Source organism: Erinaceus europaeus, chromosome 12, assembly GCF_950295315.1.
Source record: "Erinaceus europaeus chromosome 12, mEriEur2.1, whole genome shotgun sequence".
In the NCBI taxonomy this organism is placed as follows: Eukaryota; Metazoa; Chordata; class Mammalia; order Eulipotyphla; family Erinaceidae; genus Erinaceus; species Erinaceus europaeus.
In genome coordinates this window covers 9,419,224-9,445,130 of record NC_080173.1, presented here as the reverse complement: position 1 = coordinate 9,445,130, position 25,907 = coordinate 9,419,224, and the positions used below count along the sequence as shown (strand labels likewise).

The window sequence follows — 25,907 nt, the reverse complement described above, 5'->3', positions numbered from 1 at the left end:
CGGTTCGAGCCCCCGGCTCCCCACCTGCAAGGGAGTCGCTTCGCAGGCAGTGAAGCAGGTCTGCAGGTGTCTATCTTTCTCTCCCCCTCTCTGTCTTCCCCATCTCTCTCCATTTCTCTCTGTCCTATCCAATAATGACAACATCAATAACAACAATAACTACAACAACAATGAAAAACAATAAGGGCAACAAAAGGGAAAATAAATAAAAAAAAAAAAAGGAATGCTAGGCAGGGGCCCCGACAATGGTACATCTGGTCAAGTGCACACATTACAGTGTGCAAAGACTCAGGTTCAAGCCCCTGATCGCCCACCTCCGGGGGGAAGCTTCATGAGTGGTGAAGCAGGTGTACAGGTGTCTCTCTCTGTCCCTATCTCCTTAATTGCTCTCTGTCCCACCCAATAAAAAGGAAAAACCATGGCCTCCGTTCACAGTGCCAACACCAAGCCCCAGTGACCCTGGATACCAAAAAAAAAAAAAAGAAAGAAAAAGAAGGGAGTCGGGCGGTAGCACAGCAAGTTAAGTGTACGTGGCACAAAGGGCAAGGACCAGTGTTTGAGCCCCCGGCTCCCCACCTGCAGGGGAATCGCTTCACAGGCGGTGAAGCAGGTCTGCAGGTGTCTGTCTTTCTCTCCCCCCACTGCCTTCCCCTCCTCTCTCCATTTCTCTCTGTCCAAACAATGACATCAATAACAACAACAATAACTACAACAACAATAAAAAAAAGGGCAAGTAAAGGGAAAAATAAATGAATATTAAAAAAAAGAAAATGAAAAACTTGTGTAACCATGAGTGGATGTGAACAGCTGGGCAGGCCAGGGCCACTATGGACAGGACCCTTCTGCATTCAGTCTGCAAAGTCTTGTTTGCTTGATGTTTTTCTGAAACAAAAGGAGTTTGTTTTATATGAGAATCCAGCCAATCAGGCTGCCATTCATGATGTTCTTTTTTAATTTTTTTTTTTTTTTTTTAGCTAGACACAGAGAAGGGGAGAAGAGAGAGAAAGGCCACAGTGGCCAGGCTCAAACCTGAGTTGTGCATGAGACAAAGCAGTACACTAAAAAAAGGAAAAGAAAAATAAAAATTAAGGGGGACTGGGCAGTCGTGCACCAGGTTACGTGCACATAGTATGAAGAGCAAGGACCCCAGTCTGAGCCCCCAGCTCCCTACCTACAGGGGTGAAGGAAGTGAGTGATCCATGAGTAGTCAAAGGATATAGAGTGAAAGGCCAGTGTTGTCTCAGGAATCACAGAAAACAGAAAGATGGGGGCAACATTGAAGAGAGTTTTTCCAGAAAGGGCATAAGAACCAGAGTCTCCAGGTTGAAATGGTTCTTGCTGAAACAGGGGTCAGCCAGATCACAGGGGCCTCAGCCCACCTGTGGGGCACCCGTACTGAGAAGTCTGAAATATCACACACACACACACCCCACAACCACTTGCAGCTGTCATAGCAATGCTGAAGTGGCATCGGACAAAATATAGAGACATGGGCAGGACTGTCCCAGGAAAGGTTTACTTACAGGGGGTGAGTTTGCCAGCCTCCTTCCTAAGGGCGTTTTATCCAGATTAAATCCTGCCACAGGAGCCAATATCGACTGCCAAGTTTCCTACCCTAAAAAATTCCTTGCTACAGGATCCATAGAGAGGGCGCGTCAGGGAAAGGAGAGGAAACATATATAATAATTATGCTATAGCAGATGCCAAGGCCAATTATGCTAATGAAGGGAGGGGAGGAGGAAGGAAGGGAGGCAGTGGGGAGAGAGAGGATGAGAGGAAGGGAGAAAGGCAGGCGGGCTACTGAGTGCAAAATCCAAGCGGGATAACAGTCACCAGATAATCGGATGCTTCCTTGGAAGACACAGGTGTTACTTTTTCCAATCCCAGACTCTGTGAGAGCGACAAGTGGCACGCTGATGATGTGACACGGGGAGGCCAAGAATGAAAGACCTAAGAGGGCACTGGAGAGTGGGGATCCCAGGAAATAGAGATCAAAGAGTATTAGGCTAAGCCTGGATGTGTCCTGGAGCCCCGCCTCCCCAGAGCCCTGCCCCACTAGGGAAAGAGAGAGGCAGGCTGGGAGTATGGATCCACCTGTCAACGCCCATGTTCAGCGGGGAAGCAAATACAGAAGCCAGACCTTTCACCTTCTGCACCCCACAATGATCCTGGGTCCATACTCCCAAGAGGGATAAAGAATAGGAAGCTATCAGGAGAGGGTATGGGATACAGAGTTGTGGTGGTGGGAGTTGTGTGGAGTTGTGTTGGTATGCATGAGACCCCTTCTGTTTCATTTGGTTTAAATCCCCCCTGCTTAACACTATTCTACTTACATAACCACTTCATTCTATTTACATAACCGCTGTTAACAAGCACCTCCCTCCAGGGCATTGGTTCAATCCCCACTGTTTCATGATATGTTTTTGCTCCACCCCCCTCCTTGTCACACCCTGATCCCTTCTTTGTCACACCCTGATTTTCACCAGTCACTTTTCTCTCCACCCTCTCTATGTCACATCCTGTTTCCACCTTACTTGGCAAGTATATATAAAGACAGCATTGTGAGTTTTAGAGTACTGTACCTTGAGTTCAGCTTAGCTCGTCTTAGATTGTGGTGCGTCCTGCATGAATAAAGAGATACTGCCTACAGCTCAACTATGAGTCCCTGGTCGTCTGTTACCCGCCCGTGAAGCCATCCAGGCGAAAACAACATAACCCGTTGAAAACAACAGAGTTGTACCCCTCTTATCCTATGGTCTTGTCAATATTTCCATTTTATAAATAAAAATTAAAAAATAATTAATTAAAATGCAGAGAGAACAAAAGAAACCACTGCACCAAAGCTTCCTTCAGTACACTGAGGTGGGGGGTGGTGGCAGAAGGGAGGGGTTGCTCTTGAAACTGGGTCTCGAACCCGAGGTCTCACACACACACACACACGCACACGCGGCAAAGTGGTTCACTATCCAGGTGAGCTATCTCTCTAGCCCAGTCCAAGCAGAAAATCAGGCAGAAAACTATCTAAGGAAAGAAGGCCAGGGCTGAAGGCAGTACTGGGAGCAGTGCTGCCAAGGGTGCTGTACCCCTGCTCCTGTGTGCCTGACAGCACAAGCCTCAACCTGGGGACACACGGACACACACACGGACACGGACACACACACGGACACACACACACACACACACACGGACAGCCAGAGTCATATCGCGAGGAGAAACAGCCAAGACCAGTTACAATGGGGCACTCGCCCCTCTCAGACACCCACAGAGACAATAAGGGAAACCACATGCTGCACGCCAACAGACATCCATAGCCTCGCCTCTCCCAGCTCCTAGAAACCATACATGCTGTCCACGCACACCCGTGCATCCCTCTCACAACTGCCCATAGCCCCTTGCTGCAGAGAAGCCCAGAGGAAATGGGCCCCAGTCGATGTCGAGCTGACCACATTCTCTGACCGCAGTGCCGTCCGATTGAAAATCAATTTTGGAAAAGACAGCCCACCTAATCTGATAGCAGATAGTTCAGTCTGCTGCTGGTAGCACAAGCTCAGCACAGCACACAGACCGAGGAATGCCAAAAAGCCGCTGAAGAAGCCAGCTGGAGGCCCCGGGAGGTAGTTCAGTTGGTAGAGCGTGTGCATTGCCAGGTGTGAGGCCCCAGGTTCAAGTCTCCAGCACCATTTGTGAGTATGTCAACAGCCCTGGGAGATGAGATTACTCCTTCATCTGAGGGTGTGTCAGAGTGGACAGCATTTCACGGTTTGTCTGTTTGTTTGAATCTATTTATTGAATGGAGACAGAAATCGTGTAAGTAGGAGGTGATAGGGAGGGAGAGAGACACCTGTAGCCCTGCTTCACCACCTGCAAAGCTTTTCCCCCTGCAAGTGCGGACAGGGGGCTCGAACCCAGGTCCTTGAGCATAACGTGCTCAACCAGACTTCTGCACCACCACCCGGCCCCTACAGCATTTCATTTGGAGCATGGGGGGGCAGTCCACCTGGATGGCTGCAGAGTGTGAGCGAGGGAAGCCATGAGCAGGCATCCAGGTAGGTCCCGAGAGCTTTCAGGCCTGGCATGGACCCTCGCACTTAGTGCTATGTCTGCTTAACCCGTTGCGCTACCGCCCAGCCCCCCACACTAGGTACTTACAAAATTATTAGTGATTTAATAATGATTAACAAGATTGTAAGATAACAGGGGTACAATTCCATACACAGTTTCCACTACCAGAGTTTTCTGTCCCATCCCTCCATTGGAAGCTTCTCTATCCTTTATCCCTCTGCGAGTATGAACCAGAATTTTTTATGGGGAGCAGAAGGTGGGAGGTCTGACTTCTATAATTGCTTTTGTGATGAACATGGGTGTTGGCAGGTGGATCCATACCCCCAACCTGTTTCTGTCTTTCCCTAGTGGGAGAGGGCTCTGGAGAGGTGAGGTTCTGGGACACATTGGAGAGGTCATATGCAGTACTGAGTACTTTCAGACCCAGAGAACAGGGAGGCCCCTAGCACAGACTGTCACATAGCTTCTGCCCTCTAGTGTTCAGATGCTGGGCCTGGCTTTGCCTTTCTGGGGCCTTCCTCATCTCCCTTCCCCACTCCTGTCTCCTTCCTCCAGGTCATTTGTGAGTTGGAGGATCCATTCAGAATTCAGCATTGCCTGCATGGTAAAGAGCCCGTCAGCAAAAGGCAGCCTGCAGTGCAGGGGGTCCGGGGGTCCTTGGGGAGTTTTCTGAATATGTCATTTTCCTTCCTGAAGTGCCCGGCTCCCCAAAGAACATGTTCTCGAGAGAAAGGAAATCTGCCGTCATCTCTCACCTAACCCAGAGGCAGGCGCAGTTCAAACAGTGCTGAGAGCAAGGGTCTATGTGCTGGGACCCTTCCAGTTCTCACGTCACTTCCTGCTGTCAACTTTGGGAGGTATTTGTCGTGCGTGATGACAGGTGCAGCTGTCACCCAAGGCAGGTTGTGTGTCACAAAGAGGGCTGGCTGCAGGCTCCAGGACCCACCCTGGGTACCCCACAGGGCACAGGGCACAGGGCACAGGGCACAGCCCCAGAGGATCACAGGGAGGTGCTTCCTGCCAGATGTCTGAGCAACTCATACCAACTGCTGCAGGTGCAACAGAAATCACTGTGTATACACACACAGACACACACACAGAGACACATACACACAGAGAGACACAGATACACACAGACACACACACACACAGAGACACACAGATACACACAGACACACACAGACACACACACACAGACACAGATACACACAGACACACACACACACAGAGACACATACACACAGAGAGACACACACACAGACACACACACACAGAGACACACAGACACACACACACACACACACACACACACACACTGCACTGGAGAAAGCTTTGGAGACGTGGTGTTTTTCTCTTTCTCTGTCTCCTTTTCTTTCCTTCTTTTTTCTTTGCCACCAAAGTTTGCCGTGGCCCAGTATTGGCATTACAAATCCACCACTCCCGGTGTGGCCACTTTCTCTACTTTTTTTTTTTTTTATCTTTCCTTTTCTTTTCTCTTCTTCTTTCTCATTTATTGGATAAGACAGAGAAACTGAGAGGGGGAGATAGGGAGGGAGCGAGAATAAGAGACACCTGTAGACCTGCTTCACCGTTCGTGAAGTGTCTCCCTGCAGGTGGGGAGTGGGTGCTCGACCCCAGGTCTTTGCACATTGTAATATATGCACTTCACCAGGTGTACCACCTCCTGGGACTCTCTCTCCATCTCTACTTGATAAAGATCCAAGTCCCAGTCCAGGGCAGTAAGACCCCAGGGGAAAAAAAAAATTACCGAAGACCAGTTAGTATAGTGGCCAAATGCGGGCAAATTTACATTTCACCTTCACAGTAAAAAAGAAACAAGGCAGCTGGCTCTTCCCCAGTGCAGTGAGGGAGACATCCTTTCCATTTTTATTTGTTATTAATAATGGGTTACAAGATGGTAAGATTACAGGCATGCTTCCACACCACACCCATCACCAGGTTCTGTGTCCCTCTACCTGAGGGAGACATCCTTAACAGTGTCTCTTCCTTTAAAATATATATATATATATATATATATATATATATATATATATATATATATATATATATATTTTCCCCATGTAGCACTGCTTAGTTCTGGTTCATGGCAGTGCAGGGGATTGAATCTGGGACTTTGGAACCTCAGACATAACAATCTCTTTGCATAACCATTGTACTATCTACCCTTGCCCCAAAATATTTCATTTTAATGAGAAAGAGAGAGGGAGAGGGAGAGGGAGAGAGAGAGAGAGAGAGAGAGAGAGAGAGGCTTGTGGTGGTGCTGGGAAATGAACTTCAGAGCCTCCGGCATGAAAGTCTTTAGCATGGTGGTTACACCGTCTCCCCAGGCCTATGCCTGTGCCTTTTTCAAAAGCAATCTCCACCCAGACTTCAGAGGTCCTTCTCATAAAATGACTATTTTGCCGTACAGATATGTGCTTCCCCATGTCACAGACTCCCAGACACTTACTAAAGCAACCTGGATAAGTGAGCGCCCCTGTGTTTGAGTGAAACCACTTGCTCAGTTACACGTGAAGGCACCACAAGTCGAGACATGTCTCCCAGATGAAATAGCAAAACGTAAACTAGGACCAGCCAGACAGCTCACTGACGCAGCGGGCTGTCTTGCTGTGTGCGTGAGCCAGGTCTGAGCCCAGTTCTCTACCACCGTGAAGGAAGTTTCTGTGCTGTGGTCTCTTTCGTTCTTTTTTTTTTTAACTTTTAAAAAAAATATTTATTTATTCCCTTTTGTTGCTCTTGTTGTTTTATTGTTGTAGTTATTATTGTTGTTATAGATGTCGTCGTTCTTGGATAGGACAGAGAGAAATGGAGAGAGGAGGGGAAGACAGAGGGGGGAGAGAAAGATAGACACCTGCAGACCTGCTTCACTGCCCGTGAAGCGACTCCCCTGCAGGTGGAGAGCCCGGGGCTCGAACTGGGATCCTTATATCGGTCCTTGCACTTTGCGCCACCTGCGCTTAATCCACTGCACCACCACCGGACTCCCTACTTTTTTTTTTTTTTTTTGCCTCTAGGGTTATCGCTGGGGCTTGGTGCCTGCACTACAAATCCTCTGCTCCTGGAGGCCGTGTTTCCCATTATTATTGTTATTGTTGTTGTTAGACAAGACAGAGAGAAACCGAGAGAGGAGGGTAAGGCAGAGAGAGGAGGAGAGAAAGACAGACACCTGCAGACCTGCTTCACGGCCTGTGTAGCGACTCCCCTGCAGGTGGGGAGCCGGGGGGCTCGAACCGCCATCCTTGTGCGTGACCTTGCGCTCTGTGTGCTTTACCCGCTGTACTACCACCCGCCCCCCATACTTCACCTTTACCACATATTCCTTTTAATATCGTGTATCAATTGTATATGCATAATATAGGTGAATCTTAAAAAGAAAAAAAAACAAAGCTGTTTCTCCAGTTACATGTAGCAATACGACTAAGAGAGACTCCATAGGCAGGGAGGGTCTGTAGCAGGCAAACAGAAACATTTTCATTTTCCTTCCCTGAAACCTCTCTTTCAAGGTTGTGCCTAGCCCTCCAGGGTGGGGGTGCAGGTGGGGTGGGGGGCAGTCCCCAGTCTCCCCGACTGCTGCGAGATACTTCTTCTGCAAGAGTTCTGGGGACACTTCCCTTCCTCTGGCCTGCTGGTCTGGACTTCTTCTGCCTGCCCGCTGAATGGGGTCCATCATCCCAGCAGAAAGGTGCCTCAGGGCGAGGAAGGACATCCAGGCTTTGACTCAACTACTCCCCGCCCCTTCCCAGCAGCCCAGCACCCCTTTCTGTCTCCCTGTATCCCCAGCCTCTCCATCTTGCCCTCTTGCTTTGCAGTAGCAGACTGTGCCCTCCGTTTGCTTTTATGCAAACCAGCCCTGCTCTTGAACCCACCCGGCTCCCTTTGAACTTGGTTCCTGTCCTCCCACAGGTAGTTTGAGGGCTTTATTTGGAGCGTGTTGGTGGCAAGGAGAGAGGCTGGCAGACAGTGCCACCTGGTGGTCATTGGACGTCACAGCTTGCTAAGTAGCAAAGGGAAGAGAAACCTCTGGAAGGGTTTGAGAGGTGTTCCGGGAAACTGTGTGGCTGGGGGGCAGGGCGGGTGGGTGGTTAAGACCATGTGTATATGTAGACTCACACTTGCTAAGCAGTGTTGTTCATTTTGTTTATCTTTGAAACATTAAAAAAAAAAACATTTTTATTCACTTATTATTGGATAGAGAGAGTGAAATTGAAAGGGGAGGGGGAGAGAGACAGAGAGACCACTCTCTGTCACTGAAGCTTTCCCCCTGCAGGTGGGGACCGGGTGCTTGAACCTGGGTCCTTGTGCACTGTGGTGTGTGTACTTTACTAATGCCCATTTTGTGCATTCCCCCCCCAAGATAGTATCAATGTTCTTAATCCTGCTGTTTCATTCTGTGTGCAGTTCAGTGTTTGTGTGTTCCCATTGTCATCTTACTTGCCCATGAGAACAAGGGTATAGCTTTTATATGACCCTGCACTGGGCGGGGGGGGGGGGGGTTGGAGAAAATGTTAATTCTTTCTCTCTTTTCCCTTTTGTTGTCCTTGTTTTTTTTATTGTAGTTATTATTGTTGTTGTTATTGATGTCATCATTGTTGGATAGGACAGAGAGAAATGGAGAGAGGAGGGGAAGACCGAGAGGGGGAGAGAAAGACAGACACCTGCAGACCTGCTTCACCGCCTGTGAAGCGACTCCCCTGCAGGTGGGGAGCCGGGGGCTCGAACCAGGATCCTTGGAACGGTCCTTGCACTTTGCACCATGTGCGCTTAACCCACTGCGCTATCAGCCGACTCCTGGAAATATTCATTCTAACACAGTGACAGCAGGAAGCTAGTCTAAGCATCTGTCTATAGAGAAAGGAACAGATAGTCCTAACATCCAGATTCCCCCAAATCAATCTGGTGCTTCACTTCTTTACTAGAGGCAACACATTTAATCTTGCGATAGCTTTTTAAGCAATGATATTACATATCAGCTCTGGAAATAAAAAGAAATGGGTTTACAAGTCTGAGGTTTACAAGTCATGGGCAAAGCCAGGCTGGAATGAAATAGTTCTTTGTGGGCAAGTTTTCCAAGAACAAGTAACCAAGTCACTTATCTGTCTGTCTAGCAAGCCAGTCACTCAGTCCACAGAGATCTGCTGCTGAGTGCAGGGTCCATCTTCAGATAACTGAAGACACTCAGTTGTTCCACTTCTTACGATGACTTCAGGAGATGGTCTTACATCTTAAATACCTTTCTTACCAACATTTGAGTCTTTTGAAGCAAACACTAAATGCATTTTGTGAGTGGAATAGATGTTCCCCCTGTTCTTGGCAGAAAACTCCTAACCTAGCCCAGACCCCTAGTTTTATATTATTATTATTATTATCATTATTATTACCTCCAGGGTTATTGCTGGGGCTTGGTGGCTGCACTAGGAATCCGCTACTCCCAGCAGCCATTTTTTTTCCATTTTCTTAGACAGGACAGAGAGAAATTGAGAGAGGAGGGGAGATAGAGACGGAGAGAGAAAGAGACATCTGCATATCTGCTTCACCGGTTGTGAAGCGACCCCCCCTGCAGGTGGGGAGCCAGGGGGAGGGGTCTTTGCATGGGTCCTTGCATTTTATACTATGTGAGCTTAACTGGCCACCACCCACCAACACCCCCTTGTACCTAAAAAAATAAAAAGAAATCTTTCAGTTCCTGATAGGGTTCTAGTAAAAACAAATAATAAAAGTTTAAAATATGCTAGACATGTGAAATGAAGGCCAGTTTGTGGGCCACCTGTGTCTGGGGTGACAGAGAGGCCCAGACTGCAGGGCATTTCCCCCCCCATCCTGTCTGTCCAAAAGGCCCCAGGGCGAGGCTGAGCGAGGTGAGCTCTGCTCCTGGGGGACATTCGCCCTCCCACCTGACAGCCTGTAGTGACTTCACAGATCGTCCCTTACAAAACCCAGGAACATTCACCCGCCCCTCACCCCTCCCCACCCACAGGTCCCTGCAGCCCCTTCCAGGCCCCTCCAGTGCAACCAGACAAGTCACACCCGCGGAAGAAGGGGAGGTGACAAGTATTTGTCTCCTCCATCACCCCATCCGAAGCACAAGGGACCGTTTATGCCACGGCCCCCAGCCCCCACTCTGGCCCCTGGTGTCAGGCCTGGCCGTCTTGGCACAGGGAAGCTGGCTCCACACAACATGTGCTCTGTTCAGCCTGAAGCAGGCGGAGGTGGGGGCAGGACCCCCGCAAAGCTCTTTGAGAGCTGTGGTGTGGCTTCTCTGGGGTGGCCACGGAGGTGACACTCCCCTTCCCTCTGCCAGGCCTGTGGGGTGGAGGGGTGAGTGATCCCTGCCTTCCTGAACAGACCACGGAGGAGCACCCGGGTCCCACCAGGACCTGGAGAGCCGAGCTGCTTCTCCCCAGAGGAGGCCAGAGCCTGGTGTCTCAGTCGGTTTGTCTTTGCTGCAGAAATGGGAACAGCAGTTATTATGGGCTGTTTGTGTACCCACCCCCCCATCCCCACTCCTGCTCCCTTGGTTACCTCAGCCAGTCTTGAATATGAGGACAAGGGTCTGCAGCCCCTGAACTTGCTCTGAGATTTTGTTTCTGGCAAATGTCAGATTCAGATAATCCAAGGTCTGTCTGCTTCAGGGCGCCTGGAAGTAAATCCCCCCCACCCCCCCACGTGCCTGGCTTCACCTGGCTCTGCCCCAGCCTCCCTTAGTGTCATGGAGCAGCCCTGAAAGCTGTCTTGGCGAGGGGGAGAGGGGGCAGCTGCTTCCCACCCTCCCATCTCACAGATGCTGAACATGCCCCATGCACTGGGGGGGGGGGGGGGGGAGTTTAGGAGCAGGGGGAGGGACTTGAACCGTGACTGGCTGGCTGTCCGGTTGCTGCTGCCCCCAGTCTCACACGTGGCCTATGCGCTGTGACCACAGAGGCACAAAGTCTCCCTAAACTGGCGTGGGGAGCTGCTTCAGCACAGTTGTGAGAGAAATAAAGCATAAACCCCACCCCATCCCCAGGCATGCTGTGAGCATTGGCCCTAGGAGTTCTGGCTCCGCTGTCTAAGCCTTCACTCATATTTTCTCCTTTGCTATGCAGGGAAATATTGGGTTGTCATAATGCATGGTTTGCAGTGAGAAACAGGAAAAAAAATGTCCTGGGGCCAGGTGGTGGCACACCTGGTTGAGCGTACACGTTATAGTGCACAAGGACCCAGGTTCAAGCCCCCGGTCCCCACCTGCAGGGGGGAAGCTTCATGAGTGGTGAAGCAGGGCTGCAGGTGTCTCTCTGTCTCTCTCCCTCTCTGTTTCTCCCTACCTTCTCAATTTCTGGCTGTCTCTATTCAATAAATAAGGATAATTAAAAAAAGAAAAAGAAAAAACAATCTGCCCTGACTTTGCAGGCAGCCTAGTAGAAGTACCTAGAAAAACCCTCGTCTGGCCAGGGGCAGATTTTTTTTCCAGCCATTCTGGCTAGAATCAAATGTCCGTGTCAAAGGCTGTGTTGCCATCATCCCAGACTTGTGTTTGCTGGGGTGGTTTGCTCCACGTGGGAGTGGACAGGAGGGGAGAAAACGCCAAGAGACACATCTGAGATGACGGGAGCACAGTGCTGTGACCCACTTCCCCAGCCTCACGGAACATTGCCTTATGGAAATAGGAGGGATGGACAGAAAGACAGACAGACAGACTCTCCTCTCATTCCAGAACTGCTTGTCCTCCAGGTTCCCAGAATGAGGGCTGGTGTCTGACCACACGGGAGCCCCAGGTTGTAGAATGATTGGGGTAACGGCAGGAGGATGTCTTCTGAAGTGTATAGGTCCAAATGCTAAAACCCCAGTATATGAGAGTATGACCTTGTGTGACAGCAGAATAGTGGTACATGTGTTTGATCACCATGAAGCCCTCCGGAATTGGGGTGGCCCTGAAAACCTACAGAATGTTTATTTATCATTACACTTATTGAGACAGAGAGAAATTGAGAGGGTAGGGAGAAACAGAGAGGGAGAGAGACAGAGAGATACCTGCAGCCCTGCTTCACCACTCGTGAAGCCTCCCTCCCTGCCGGATGGGAACCGGCGGTCCTTGTGCATTGTGACATGTACGCTTAAGCCGGTCTGCCACCACCCAGCCCCCTGGCATTCCTACAAATAAGGAGAAAAGACACACGGAGAAGGGAATGCCTGGTGATGCTACAAGGACATATGGAGAGAAGGAGAGGGGATGAGGGAGACTGGGATGCTAAGAGCTGTCAGTGTCCACAGCGAGAACTGGAGAAAGCTCCTTTCTAAAGATCTGACAGTCAGCGGACACTTGGATTTTCAACTTTTCCAGTCTCTAGAACCACGAGACTACATCTCTAGTTTCCGAAGACAGCTGGTTTGGGGTGCTTTGCTAGCAGAGCCTGTCCCACAATCCATAGGCGTCCCCCCCTTTCTTTCTCCCCATCGGCACCTTCTCTGCCCTTCCCCCACACACACACACTCCGCTCCCCCCGCCTTACTGAGCGCAACCCCAGGAACATGGCCTTCAGACCCTTAATCTGCTCCGGCTCCTTACTCTCTGGTTTCCCCCACCGCTTCCCTTGTCTTCGTTTTTCATTTCAGGAGGAGGTTATAGCTCCCCCAAAGTCCGCCTGCTCCCAGCACCCACCTCACTCTAAGTCTTACTTCAAATCAGAGTAAAATGGAGGAGAGCGGTGGTTTGGTTTGGTTTTTTTTTTTCCTCCTCTTCTCAGCGTCCTCCTTCAGATGCTGGCCCATGAGGGTGGCAGGGCCTTCCCCCTGTTCCGGAGCTATTAACCGGTCACAAGAAAGAGGCCTTTGTCACAGGGAACACGGCACCTGGCTCCCAGACAGAGACAGATTGTGTCAGAAAACAAACAAAACAAAAAAAAAGAAAAAGGAAAGAAAGGAAGGAAGGAAGGAAGGAAGGAAGGAAGAAGGTAAAAGAAAGAAAGGAAAGAAGAAAAAGAATGAAAGATCCAACCACAGAATTCTTTGGGACTTTAGTCATCAGCCCCCTCAATGACAGAAGCCAGACCTTCCACCTTCTGCATCCCATGATGACCCTGGGTCCATGCTCCCAGAGGGATAGAGAATAGGAAAGCTAGCAGGGGAGGGGATGGGATACGGAGTTCTCGTGGTGGGTATTGTGTGGAGTTGTACCTCTCTTATCCTATGGTTTTTGTCAGTGTTTCCTTTTTATAAATAAAAATTAAAAAAACAAAAAGACACATTTCCTTTCTCCTATGCAGTTCTTTCAGAGAGGTTGTCAGGGGCCTTAGTTCAGAGGACGGAACCCAGAGATTGGGACCCCTCCCAGACCATCTGTGGGCCCTCAGTCCAGTTCACTGTGAGTTAAGTTACCTCAGGCCTGCTATCCTCCAGGTGGGGAGTTGGTGTTCCCAAGCCTTGGGCTTGCTCAGGGGCCTGGCCTAGACTATTTGTCAGTATGGAGGAGGAGGACATGAGTTACCACAGGAGCCACCAGAAGGCCAAGTTCTGAGCATCCCAGCCCAGGAGTATCTAGACTTTATAACTTTGCATTTCCACCAGAAGGGGTCATATATAGGGGTTCTCATTTTAGGCTGAAGGAAAGTGCAAGATATGGACCAGGGAGACAGCTTAAGGATTATGCAAAAATACTTTCACATCTGAGGCTCTGAGACCCCAAGTTCAATCCTCTGTACCACCAGAAGGCAGAGTTGAGCAATGATCTGGTTTTAAATAAATAAGTAAATACATAAAAAAGAAAAGTGGAAGTCAGGTGGCTCGCCATAGACATGACATCCCCTCAGGGACCATTCCTGTACATTCCAGACTTGTAGCCATGTGATCCACCGTGACTTCTTCTTCTTCTAGCGTTTGCCCTTCTTCCGTAGCCAGTCAACAGCGTCAGGTTGAGCCTGATGTAAAGTTTCAAGACCTCCTTTGAATCTGGAGAGGTGGCAGTCGTTGACTATGTGGGTCATAGTCTGTCTGGAGCCGCAGGGGCAGTTCGGGTCGTCTCTGGCTCCCCAGCAATGGAACATAGTGGCGCACCGGCCATGGCCTGTTCCATAGCGATTGAGGAGGGCCCGATCATAACGTGCCAGGTCAAAGCCGGGTTGACGCTTGCAGGGGTCTGTGATGAGGTGTTTGTTCTTTACCTCAGCTGACTGCCAACTCTGTTTCCAAGAGTCTGGAACAGAGAAGTTCAGTGTAGGCGTAGGGGACCAGATTGGGTGACGAGATGTCAAGCGTTGGACAGGGTGGGCGAAGATCTCCGCGTATATTGGCAGGTCCGGTCGAGCGTAGACGTGGGAAATGAACTTAGATGATGCCGCATCCCGACGAATATCTGGCGGGGTGATGTTGCTAAGAACTGGCAGCCATGGGACCGGGGTGGAACGGATGGTTCCAGAAATGATCCTCATGAAGGAATATAATTTGGAATCGACCAAGTGGACATGGGGGCTACGGAACCATCCTGGGGCACAGTATTCTGCAGTGGAATAGCATAATGCCAGAGAGGATGATCGTAGTGTGGAAGCGCTCGCGCCCCATGAGGAGCTGGCCAGTCTTGCAATGATGTGATTCCTCGCGCCCACCTTTGCTGCAGTTTTTATGAGATGTCCGTGAAATGACAGGGTGCGATTGAGAGTAACGCCAAGATAGACTGGCTGGGCTTCATGCCGGATTCTCGTATCGCCAAGCTGCACATGAAGCTCACGAGAGGCCCAGGCATGGTGTAGATGGAAAACAGATGATACCGTTTTTGCAGTGCTAGGGATTAGTCGCCATTTTTTACAGTAATCAGATATCAGAGACATGTCTTTCCTGAGTGTTTCCTCAAGGATGTCGAACTTGGATGCCTGAGTTGCACAGCAGATGTCATCGGCGTAGATGAACTTCCTTGAAGAGGTTTCTGGGAGGTCATTGATGTAAATATTAAATAGCGTAGGAGCCAGAACAGAGCCCTGGGGGAGGCCACTTGAGACAAGTCTCCATCTGCTAGACTTGTCACCCAGATGCACCCAGAATCTTCTGTTTTGGAGAAGACCGTGACTCAGTTTGTTGTACTGCACCAAAGCCAAGGACTATGGGAAAGGAAGACAGTGAAAGGAATGGGGGGGGGGGGTGGCTCTCATGTCTTGGTACCTGAGGATGGCCTGTTCTCACAGGAGTGAAGTGGCATCTCATTGTTGTCTTATTTGTGATTTCTCTGACAATCAGTGACTTGGAGTATTTTTTCATATGTTGATGGTGTTTTGTATCTCTCCTTTGGTGACTATTCTGTTCATATCCTCTCCTCATTTTTGGATAGGATCATTGTTTTTTTTATTATTATTATTCCTGAGTTTGGCAAGCTCTTTATATATTTTGGTTATTAGCCTCTTGTCTGATGCATTACTTGTAAAGATCTTCTCACATTCTGTGTGAGGGGGTCTTTCTGTTTGAGTGGTGGTTTCTTTTGCTGTGCAGAAACTTTTTTTAATATTTATTTATTCCCTTTTGTTGCCCTTGTTTTATTGTGGTAGTTATTGATGTTGTCGCTGTTGGATAGGACAGAGAGAAATGGAGAGAGGAGGGGAAGACAGAGAGGGGGAGAGAAAGACACCTGCAGACCTGTTTCACCTCCTGTGAAGTGACTCCCCTGCAGGTGGGGAGCCGGGGGCTCAAACCAGGATCCTTAGCCTGGTCCTTGTACTTTGCACCACATGCACTTACCCCGCTGCACCACCACCATACTCCCTGTGCAGAAACTTTTTAATTTCATGTAGTCCCACTGTTTTTTTTTTTTTTTAGTTCTCCTTGCAATTGTATTTGTAGTATTGAAGATAGCTATAGCTATATAACATTTAGATATAAAATAGTTCTGCCAATATTTTCCTATAAGTATTTGATAATTTCTGATCTAACATCCAAGTCCTTGATTCATTTGGAATTTACTTTTGTGTGTGGTGAAATGTAGTGGTTCAGTTTCATTCTTCTGCATGCTTCAACCCAATTTTTCCAACACCATTTGTTGAAGAGACTCTCCTTTTCCCATTTAATAGTCTGGGCCCCTTTGTCTAAAATTAGGTGTCCATAGGTATGGGAGCTTATTTCTGGGCTCTTAATTCTATTCCACTGGTCAGTGTGTCCCTTTTTGTTCCCATACCAGGCAGTTTTGAATACAGTGGCCATCTAATACCATTTGAGATGTGGGAGTGTGATGCCTCCAGTTCTGTTCTTTCTTCTTAGGATTTTTTTGGCAATTCTAGGTATTTTCTGGTTCCAAATAAACATTTGTAACTTTTGTTCTATTCTCCTAAAAAAAAATTGGGTGGGACTTTGATGGGGATTGTCTTAAATTTGTAGGTGGGTCTAGTGAGAATGTTCATTGACTTTACATGAGAGAACAGAAAGAGATCAGGGAAGAGGGAAGGAGAAAAGCGTTGCAGGGATAACAGATATGGCGAATGTGTACCCCTAGGGGCCAGGGGTGGCACACCTAGTTAAGCGCACACATTACAGTGCTCAAGGACCCGGGTTCAAACCCCTGGCCCCCACCTGCAGGGGGAAAGCTTTACAAGTGGTGAAGCAGCGCCGCAGGTGTCTCTATCTCTCCCTCCCCATCTCAGTTTCTCTCCGTGTCTATCCAATAATAAATAAGTAAACAAACAAGTAAATAAATAATGTGTCCCTCTAAAGATCTGTGATTGTTCTAGACTTTTCCATCAGTGGTTATCTGATCAAATCAGTGCCTTGTTGCTGGTCTCATGAGCCCAGCTAGACAGAGGAAAAACTCCATGAACCCAGCTTAGAACCTGGGACTTGTAGTAACAGACAGTGCACAGATGTCCGGCCCCGTGTGCTCCCACTGCTTACCAGGTCGGAGGGGATGTGCACTCCACATCATAGCAACTGTTGTTCTCTGGACTTGGCTGAGAAAGCCACGCACAGTATCCAAAACCATACTGTTGTTCCTGAAACCTGAGTTTCCATATCCTTCAAAATGGGACTGTTGACCAGAGGGGTTCTGAACTCCAATTCCATCAGGACCCAGAGAGGAAAGAAGAAAACTAAATAGATACATACATTAAAAAAAAATAGATAGATACATAAATTAAAAAAAAAAAACACTTGGGAATAGTAGGTGCTGTGACTTAGGAAAAAAGGCAGGACCATAGGGGGGAAAATATATATGTATCTCTAATATATATATATATATATATATATATATATATATATATATATATATATATATATATATATATATATGTCAACCCTTATCTGTGATCTTGGGAGAACTACTGGAGTTTCCAATGGAAAGAATGGGGATGCAGAACTCTGGTGGTAGGAAAGGTGTGTAATTATATCCCTGGTATCTTATCATTTTGTAAATTAATATTAAATCACTAATAAAAATGGGATTGTCTTAGGGAATAGTGAAAATGAGTCAAGTTTTGGGGGCAGGGTTTGCTGAGCCCTGCAGTGGGGCGGGTACCTGTGGTTGGTTTCCCCACCTGGCTGATGCTTACAAAGGTGGGATGGGTCAGAACTTCCAGTGGGGGGTGGGGGCAGTGGCACACCCAGTTGAGCACACACATTACTATGTGCAATGACCTGGGTTCAGGCCTGCCCCCTCATCCCTCCCTGCAGGAGGAAAGCTTCATGAACGGGTCAGAGAGCATGTCTCCCTTCTGTCTGGTTCAGCTGCCCTGTGGTATCTGCTTGTGGGTGACAGACATGCAGTTCACATCCTCACGAGTGACCACGATGCCCTGCCTGTGAATTGTGGATCGTCTAGCTCACAGACTTCTTAGTAATTCTTAGGACTATCCCAAACCTGGCTTCTCTACCTCCCTGACACACTGTTAGCTCTGCTGAGTTTTGGAAGGGGTCGTTCTTCAGTAGAGATCCAAATGGTACCTGGTATACCAAGCCCCTACTCATGTGACATCCACTGGTGCTGGGGGGTAGCTCTCGTGATAGAGCCCACACTTTACCAGGTGTGAGCGCCAGGCCTGAAGCTGAACCTCAGCTAACACATTGAAGGGGAGCTTTAGGAGTGGAAAAACAGACATACACACACACACACAGGTCTGCCAGGGCCGATGTGATCATACAGCCATGAAGACTCAGCAAAACTCTGGTAACAATAAACAAAATAACTAACATTATTCTAATCATTATAAATAAGTCTCAGTGTGTGTGTGTGTGTGTGTCCATTTTCTTGAGATACAGTCTGGACACCATACAACCCACCCATTCATTGTAAATCATTGAATTGTTTCCGCTATCAACACAATCACTGAACTTCTCTACCACCCCAGAGCAGGAAGCTTGCACCCATTAGCTGTCAGCTCCATTTCCTCTCTACTCTTCACTCCCCTGGCAACTCCCAATCCTACTTTCTACCTCTAGTGATGATCTCATTTTAGCACTTTGCAGAGGCTGATGGGACATGTGGGCCTCTGAGTGGGTGCCTTCAACTTAGGGTAAATGGGAGTGAATTCCTGTCACAGCATGTACGTACTTTGCTCCTGTCTACAGCCAAGTAAAGTCCCTTTGTCTAAACAGAGTGCGCCTTGTTAATCCATTCTCCAGCTAATGGACGTTTGGGTTGCTCCTACTTTTCAACTCTTGTGAATAAAACACTACAGTGAATACTGGCATCCAAGTTTTGTATGGGTATTACTTTTTTATGTTTTTTAAGTCTCTTTATTAGTGATTTAATAATGATGAACAAGATTGTAAGATAACAGGGGACAATTACACACATATTCCCACCACCAGATTTCCATGTCCCATCCTCCCCAGTGAACGCTGCTACCCTATTCATTATCCCTCTGGGAGCATGAACCAAAATCCTTTTGGGGATGCAGAAGGTGGGAGGTTTGGCTTCTGTAATTACTTTGCTGGACATGGGTGTTGGCAGGTGAATCCACACCCCCAGCCTGTTTCTATCTTTCCCTACTGGGGCAGGGCTCTGGAGAGATGAAGTTCTGGACACATTGGTGAGGCCGTCTGCCTAGGGAGGTCAGGATAGCATCATGGTAGCATCTGCAGCTTGGTAGCTGAAAGTCAGTAAGGTATAAAGCAAACTGTTCAATAAACAGGAATTCAAAAGTAGGAATAGAGCAAATGAAACTAGGGGGGTCTTTGTGTAGGAAGAAGCTAGGAAGTCTATTTTAGGTATGTTCCACGACTTTAGTAATTTTTGCCTGAGACCTGCAGCTAACTTGGAAGTAGATTAAAAGTTTTGTCTGGGAAGATGGTGTCAGAGTTGGGAATAGGACTAGAAAGCTGGATTAGGGGTAGAGAGTAGCCCCCAAATATGAGGTAAGTATATAAATACCATTAACTGTAAGCCCCACCGATCTGACCTAGGGCCCATATCGTGGGCATTATTTTTTAATTCTTTTGGGTGTATACCCAGGATTGGTCATTGAGTAGGATTACTAGGTCATGTAGTAAATTTGTGGTTGGTCATTTGAGGAATTGCGAAGCTTTTGCAAAGCTTCGTGTTCCATTCTCACCTGTCCTGATTCCATCTTCACAGACACTTGTTTTTATCTGACTTCTTGATGAAAATCCCAGAGGGTGAACAGAGGTAGGCCACTGTGGTTTCTTCCTTGGACCTTGGGTTATTATTATTATTATTTTTTAAATATTTATTTCCTTTTTGTTGCCCTTGTTTTACTGTTGTAGTTATTCTTGTTATTAATGTCTTTATTGTTGGATAGGACAGAGAGAAATGGAGAGAGATGGGGGAGACAGAGAAGGAGAAAGAAAGACAGACACCTGCAGACCTGCTTCACCACCTGTGAAGCGACTCCCCTGCAGGTGGGGAGCCGGGGTTCGAACCGGGATCCTTGCGCCGGTCCTCACGCTTTGCGCCACCTGCGCTTAACCCGCTGCGCTACCGCCTGCCTCCCAGACCTTGGGTTATTTAGAAGCGTGTTGTTGAACTGGGTTTCACAAATGCCTACCTGTCATTTCTTTCTAATTCTATATCCTCATGATCCGAATGCACAATTTGCATCATTTCATCCCTTTTTCAGAGTGTGGACAGGCTAGTTTCCTGGCCTTGTATGTCTTAGGGCAGAGATTGGTTCATGTGCTCGTGGGAGGCACCTTGCTTCTTGTGGGGTGGGATGGAGGATAAAGTAAGATGGTACCTGTGAAGTACCTGGGCTAGTCCCAACATGAGGGGGGAAACAGTCATTGTTAGCTGGTAATGCTGATAATACCAGGACAGCTCTGAGGATGGATCTGAGAGCTGTTTAATAGTTAGCAAAATCCACAGGCCTGACAGGCCACTTAGGTACAAAAAGAAGGAAATCAACTAGAAACTCGCTTCTATGCTTGGGATTTATTTCAGTGGGTAGATCTTAGTGTTTTCACAGAGATCGCAATTCCAGTGTAGGAAGAAGAGACTCAGCAGTTCAGCCATTACATTGAGATGGGGGGCGGAGGGGAAGCGACTCATGTACATTAAGGGAAGTCTGCTTCACATCCCCTGTGCTCCCCTGGACAGTTGGAGAGCCTGTCGCCTGCCCTCTGAAACCCTCCATGGGACATGCAGGCTACTGCTGTGTGTGAAGTATGTCCAACAGTAAGCTGAGCCCTGCTGTCAGACCCCTTACTTCTGCTGGGCTAGTCAGTTTCTGATCTGGGCCTTAGGTCTCTGTCTCTGAAGCTGTTTGACCTGCATCCTGGTCCATTCCCGGTCTGACCTTGACACACAAGTCCTCTCACCCTGCCCTGGTACTTTTCACCCTAGGTTCTGACCACAACTCCTTCCAGTCTGAGCCTGGGCCTTTGCCTCTACCTTTCTCTCTCCCTGGACTCTTCAGACTGTCTTGTCTTCTTAAACCTTGGGCTGTTTATCTGTTCTTCCTCCTTGGTGCTATTAAAATTTGTTTTTATGGGGCTGGGTGGTAGCACAGTGGGTAAAGCGCACATGGCGCAAAACACAAGGACCGGCATAAGGATCCCGGTTCGAGCTCCTGGCTCCCCTGCTCTGTCCTATCCAACAACAACAACAAAAGTTATGACAACAATAATAATAATAACTACAACAAGGGCAACAAAATGGGGAAAATGGCCTCCAGGAACAGTGGATTCATAGTACAGGCACCCAGCCCCAGCGATAACCTTGGAGGCAAAAAAAAAAAAGTTTTTATTATCTTTATTTATTTATTTTTATGTCTGTGTTTTCCCATGTGCTGCCAGGAACATGTGCTTTACTGGGTGAATTATCTTTATTTATTTATTGGCTAGAGACAGCCAGAAATTGAGATGGATGGAGAGAGAGAGAGATACCTGCAGCCCTGCTTCATCCCTCATGAAGCTTTCTCCCCTGCAGGTGGGGACTGGGGACTTGAACCCAGGTACTTTCACATTGTTAACACATGCACTCAACCAGGTGTGCCACCACTCAGCTCTCCGCTTGGTGCTGTTTTTCCCATTGCCTACTTACCTGCAGAATCTTGAGTTCTGTTTCCCTACTGGGACTTAACTCTTCTTATATCCTGTCCTGGTACTTAATGACCTCACCACCACCACCACCACCACCACCACCACCCTCCTCCCTCACAATGTCCTGTCTGTCCATATTGCTGGTCCTGGGTGCCCCTGGCCTGTTCCATCCTGCCGCTGATCATATCTCTGACCCGTGGTCAGATTTGCTTCCTTCTGTGGTTGAGCTAAAAACATAAAAGCGTATCCTTTGACCCAGGGTCTTTGTAGCTGGGGCAACAAGGAAAAGCCTCAGCTTTCCAGAGGAGGATTACCTTTAAGCTCTGCAGAAGATCCAGCAAAGAGTTGGAAACCCTCTGAAGCAGACTGAGAATCCAAAGCTCAGAATCGCACGTGCTGCTCACTGGTCAAGCCATCCAAGATTTTAGTTGGATTGAAGACACCCTGCAAATGCTCTCCCCGTATTTTCTGCAGATTGACATTTACTGACATTGGAATAGATCTGTAATGGGAGCTAGGGTGGCCAGGGGGTGGCTCAGCCATAAAGTGCATGTCTTGTGTGCCTAGGACCCAGAGCTCAGCCCTTCCCAGGACCACAGAAAGAAACAGAGCAGTGCTCTGACCTCTTACTTTCTTTCTCAGATAGATAGATAAATATGTGTATGCATACACACACATACACAAAATAAATCAATATTAATTTTTTTAAAAAAAGAAAGATATATAAAAAGTCACAAAGTCATTCAGATAGGAAGTGCAGGTTACTTCTAGAGGAATTGAATTCAGATTACTTATAAAGTAGCCAAGTGAAAAGAGATTTTCATTGAAAGGATCCAGGAAATGAAGAGCAAGAAAACCCATAGCCTTGTGAGCAACTGGAACCAGTGAGTGCTTGTGGTTGGGGCTGGTTTCTGTTTGTAAAGATTCACTTTTATTAGAGAGAGAGAGAAGAGGGGAAGGGAGGAGAGAAGAGGAGAGGAGAGGACACACAAATTTTGAGCCATTACACATGCAAATTGCTGGGAACACTCAGGACAGTCCATTGTCTGTCAGAGGTCCAGACTTCATACCTGGCCACAGGGAGTGGAGGCGGGAGTGGAGCAGACTGATTCTGTATGCTGGTCTTGGCAAGCAACTGGGCCACCATGTCTGATGCAGAAAATTACCAGGATGTCAGTCTTCTGCAGAGATTATCACTGGTGATGGATTCCCTCCCCTATCCTATCCTATCCTATCCTATCCTATCCTATCCTATCCTATCCTACTCTATAATTCTATTTCTATTCTAATCTGCTGAAGATTTGAAAAAAAAAAAAATAGGGGCCAGGTGGTGATACATCTGGTTAAGTGCACATGCTACAATGCAAAAGGACCCAGGTTCAAGCCCCGAGTCCCAACGTGCAGGAGGAAAGCTTTTCGAGCGGTGAAGCAGGGCTGCAGGTGTGTCTCTGTCTTTCTCCTGCTCCATCTTCCTCTACCCTCTCATTTTCTGGCTGTTTCTATCCAATAAATCAAGATTAAAAAATTAAACTGGTTGTACTTTGAGGTTAGGTTTTGCCATGCTAGAGAAGAATGGACCAAAAAAAAAGAAAGGGAGATGTCAAAGTTGAACTTTTGCTCAGAAACAGTTATTCCACACCCCAGTCTGTGCCTTCCTAATCACGGTCTCTCTGGTGGCAAGAAACTAGACATGGGGGGAGTCGGGCGGTAGCGCAGCGGGTTAAGCGCACATGGCGCCAAGCACAAGGACCAGCATTAAGGATCCCGGTTCTTCCCTTCCTCTCTCCATTTCTCTCTGTCCTATCTAATAACGATGACATCAATAAGAACAACAACAGTAATAAGTACAACAATAATAAAAAGACAACAAGGGCAACAAAAGGGAAAATAAATAAATAAAATAAAATAAATTTAAAGAAAAAGAAATTAGACATGACTCAACGAGTGCATGGCAGACAAGTCTGCCTGTCACAGGGAGGGTGAGAGGAGGGAGGCCGCTGGGAATGTGTGTGCCTGTTCTAAATGAGAATGGCGATGCCTTGGGCATTGCCTAAAGACCAGAGTCTGGCTTCTTTCTCACCACACACATGTTCCTGTTCACACACACTTACATGATTTCCACTCGGAGAAGCCCCACGTCGTCAGCAGCACCGACTGGTTTGGGATGTAGCTTTGCACTTTTTTTTTTAGGCTAACTCTGGAAAGGTTCATACATGGGCTCAGGCAGTGGCTCACCTGGTGGAGTGCACACATTACCATGCTCAAGGACCTGGGTTCATGTTGTTAAAGTTCGGAGGCTCCAGCAGGCCGGGCTGGCGTCGCGGCGGTAGACAGAGACAGAGACTCGGGGACACACGGCTGGGCTGAGAAGCTGCAGTTTAATCTTTATTCACGAGCGGGCAAATCACCACACCATGTGCTTCCCCATCATTCTCCTTCAGCGGGTGCTGCTGGGACTCTGGGCATCCTTAGCATAGGGGGCGGGGAGAAAGCGGGGCTCGAAACTAGCAAGGGCCAAACCATTTCTCTCAGAGGTAGGGGGAAGGGAGCAAAACCAACACGAAGAGTGCCAACATATTCCCCTTTTCTTTTTAACTAAATGACCACAGTATCAGGGGTGTGGGGTGAACAGAAACCTATATCGTACAGGCATTTTCAAAAAAAGAAACTGGCACAAACATGGAGAAACATGTAAGCGAGTAACAAGAACCAGTGTGCTGCCAAGGGAAGGCCTGAGGGGGCCATTTTTTGCCTCTGTGGGCAAAACTTTATCAGCTTAAAAAAAACATTTCCTGCCTCTGGGGGGCGTACTTGCCTCGACGGCATTTTCTAGCATGGGGGGAGAGTGAGGCCTAGAGTCCCAAGGCATGGCTGCAGTCAGTCTTTGAGAAACCCAGCAGCATAAGGGAAGCTGCTAGTTTTGTGCAAAGTGTCCGAGGTGTACCAGTGAGTCCGATAGAAGTACAAAGCAGATGTCCACCGAAGAATTGCCAGGGGGTGAATTGTTGTACGTCTGTCTCGATGGGGAATGTCAGCCATTGGAATTCTGCTTTTCTGTAGAGAACTTGACAGCTGCAATTTACTTACTATGAAACAAAACTTGTAGCAGGTTAGAAGTTTACCACAATTGATAACTCTATCACAATTGGAAGTCCCTTCCAGCTCGATTCCAAGGCTATTTAAAGTTCAAACAATAAAATGTGGAAAGGCAAACATGAACCATAGAAAGAAAAAGGCCTCAGGCGTGAGAATGATTAGCATAACCATAGCGCAATCTAATGTTTCTAAATGAGAAGGAATTTGAGAGTTTTACATATCAACAACATCTTTTTAACCTTTTCTTACACCCATTCAAGATGGAGACACACCCTAGGTGTGCACAGATTTTTTTTTTAGACCAACTTAGTTAAAATATATTGATTGTTAACTAATTTTTACCTCAGACTTTAAATGTAAGTTAACTTTATCTTTATGAGAATTACGTTGAAAACCTTTTTCATTTAACTTTGTCTGGTAAGAATATAGCCTTAAAGTTACATTCTTAACCTTAAAGTTAATGTTACCAAACTTTAAACACACACGTAAACATGGTCTTTAATACACAAGGAGAGAAACTTTTGTTATGAAGACGTCATTTCAAACACGAATTCAGATCTGTACTGTCTTAGCCGGTTCGGGGAGTGCGTTATCCAGTGGTGGCCTCTTGGGCAGCTTCATTTCTAGGAACTGCAGGCTGCGATCTCTGGACTAATCTCTGCGTATTCTAGCTTGTCTGCCTTCAGACCCAAGCTGGAGATCTCGGCCAGGGGGCCCAGTTTCGGCAGGGAGCCCGCGGTCTCCGGGTGGTCCGGGATCCGTCTAGACTTCATAGCAGGAGGGCGGGCAGGCCAGCCGTGCAGAAGGCGCGGGCCGAGGTGCCACTGAGTGGTGGCCAGGATAGGCTGCCGCGGCCCTGCCCCATGGCGCTGCCATGTCTGCTGCCCTGCTCCCAGCGGCCGAGCAGCGTGGAGGGAGCCGGTGCCCAATGCCCCACTCCACGAGGCGGAAAGCGGGCTCCTGAGGGCCGGCGTTGGGTGGAAACCACAGAGTGGTCCAGAGATAAATGTTCCAGAAACAGCGAAACAGTCTCGTGAAGAAAGGGCAGAGGCCTTTGGAGATCTCTTCACAAGCAGAAGTGCATAGGTAGCCAAATTGTCTTCACTTATCTGAGAGATGCGCAGGTCAGGTCCACGTGGGCGCCATTTGTTGTTCAAGTTCGGGGCCTCCAGCAGGCCGGGCTAGCGTCACGGCGGTAGACAGAGACAGAGACTCAGGGACACACGGCTGGGCTGAGAAGCTGCAGTTTAATCTTTATTCACGAGCGGGCCAATCACCACACCATGTGCTTC

At 48.0% G+C, this 25,907-nt stretch overlaps 1 protein-coding gene and 1 long non-coding RNA gene across 12 annotated transcripts in view; one reads left to right on the top strand and one right to left on the bottom strand.

Annotated features, from left to right (window-relative positions):
• The window catches only part of SLC39A11 (solute carrier family 39 member 11), a 373,844-nt gene that overhangs the window by 295,738 nt on the left and 52,199 nt on the right, over positions 1–25,907 (top strand). The window lies entirely within an intron of this gene.
• On the bottom strand, positions 765–2,122 carry LOC132541696 (uncharacterized). The gene is made up of 2 exons (XR_009552795.1): positions 1,524–2,122; positions 765–882 (listed from the first exon to the last, which is right to left on the bottom strand). It is a non-coding gene; the product is annotated as an uncharacterized LOC132541696 (long non-coding RNA).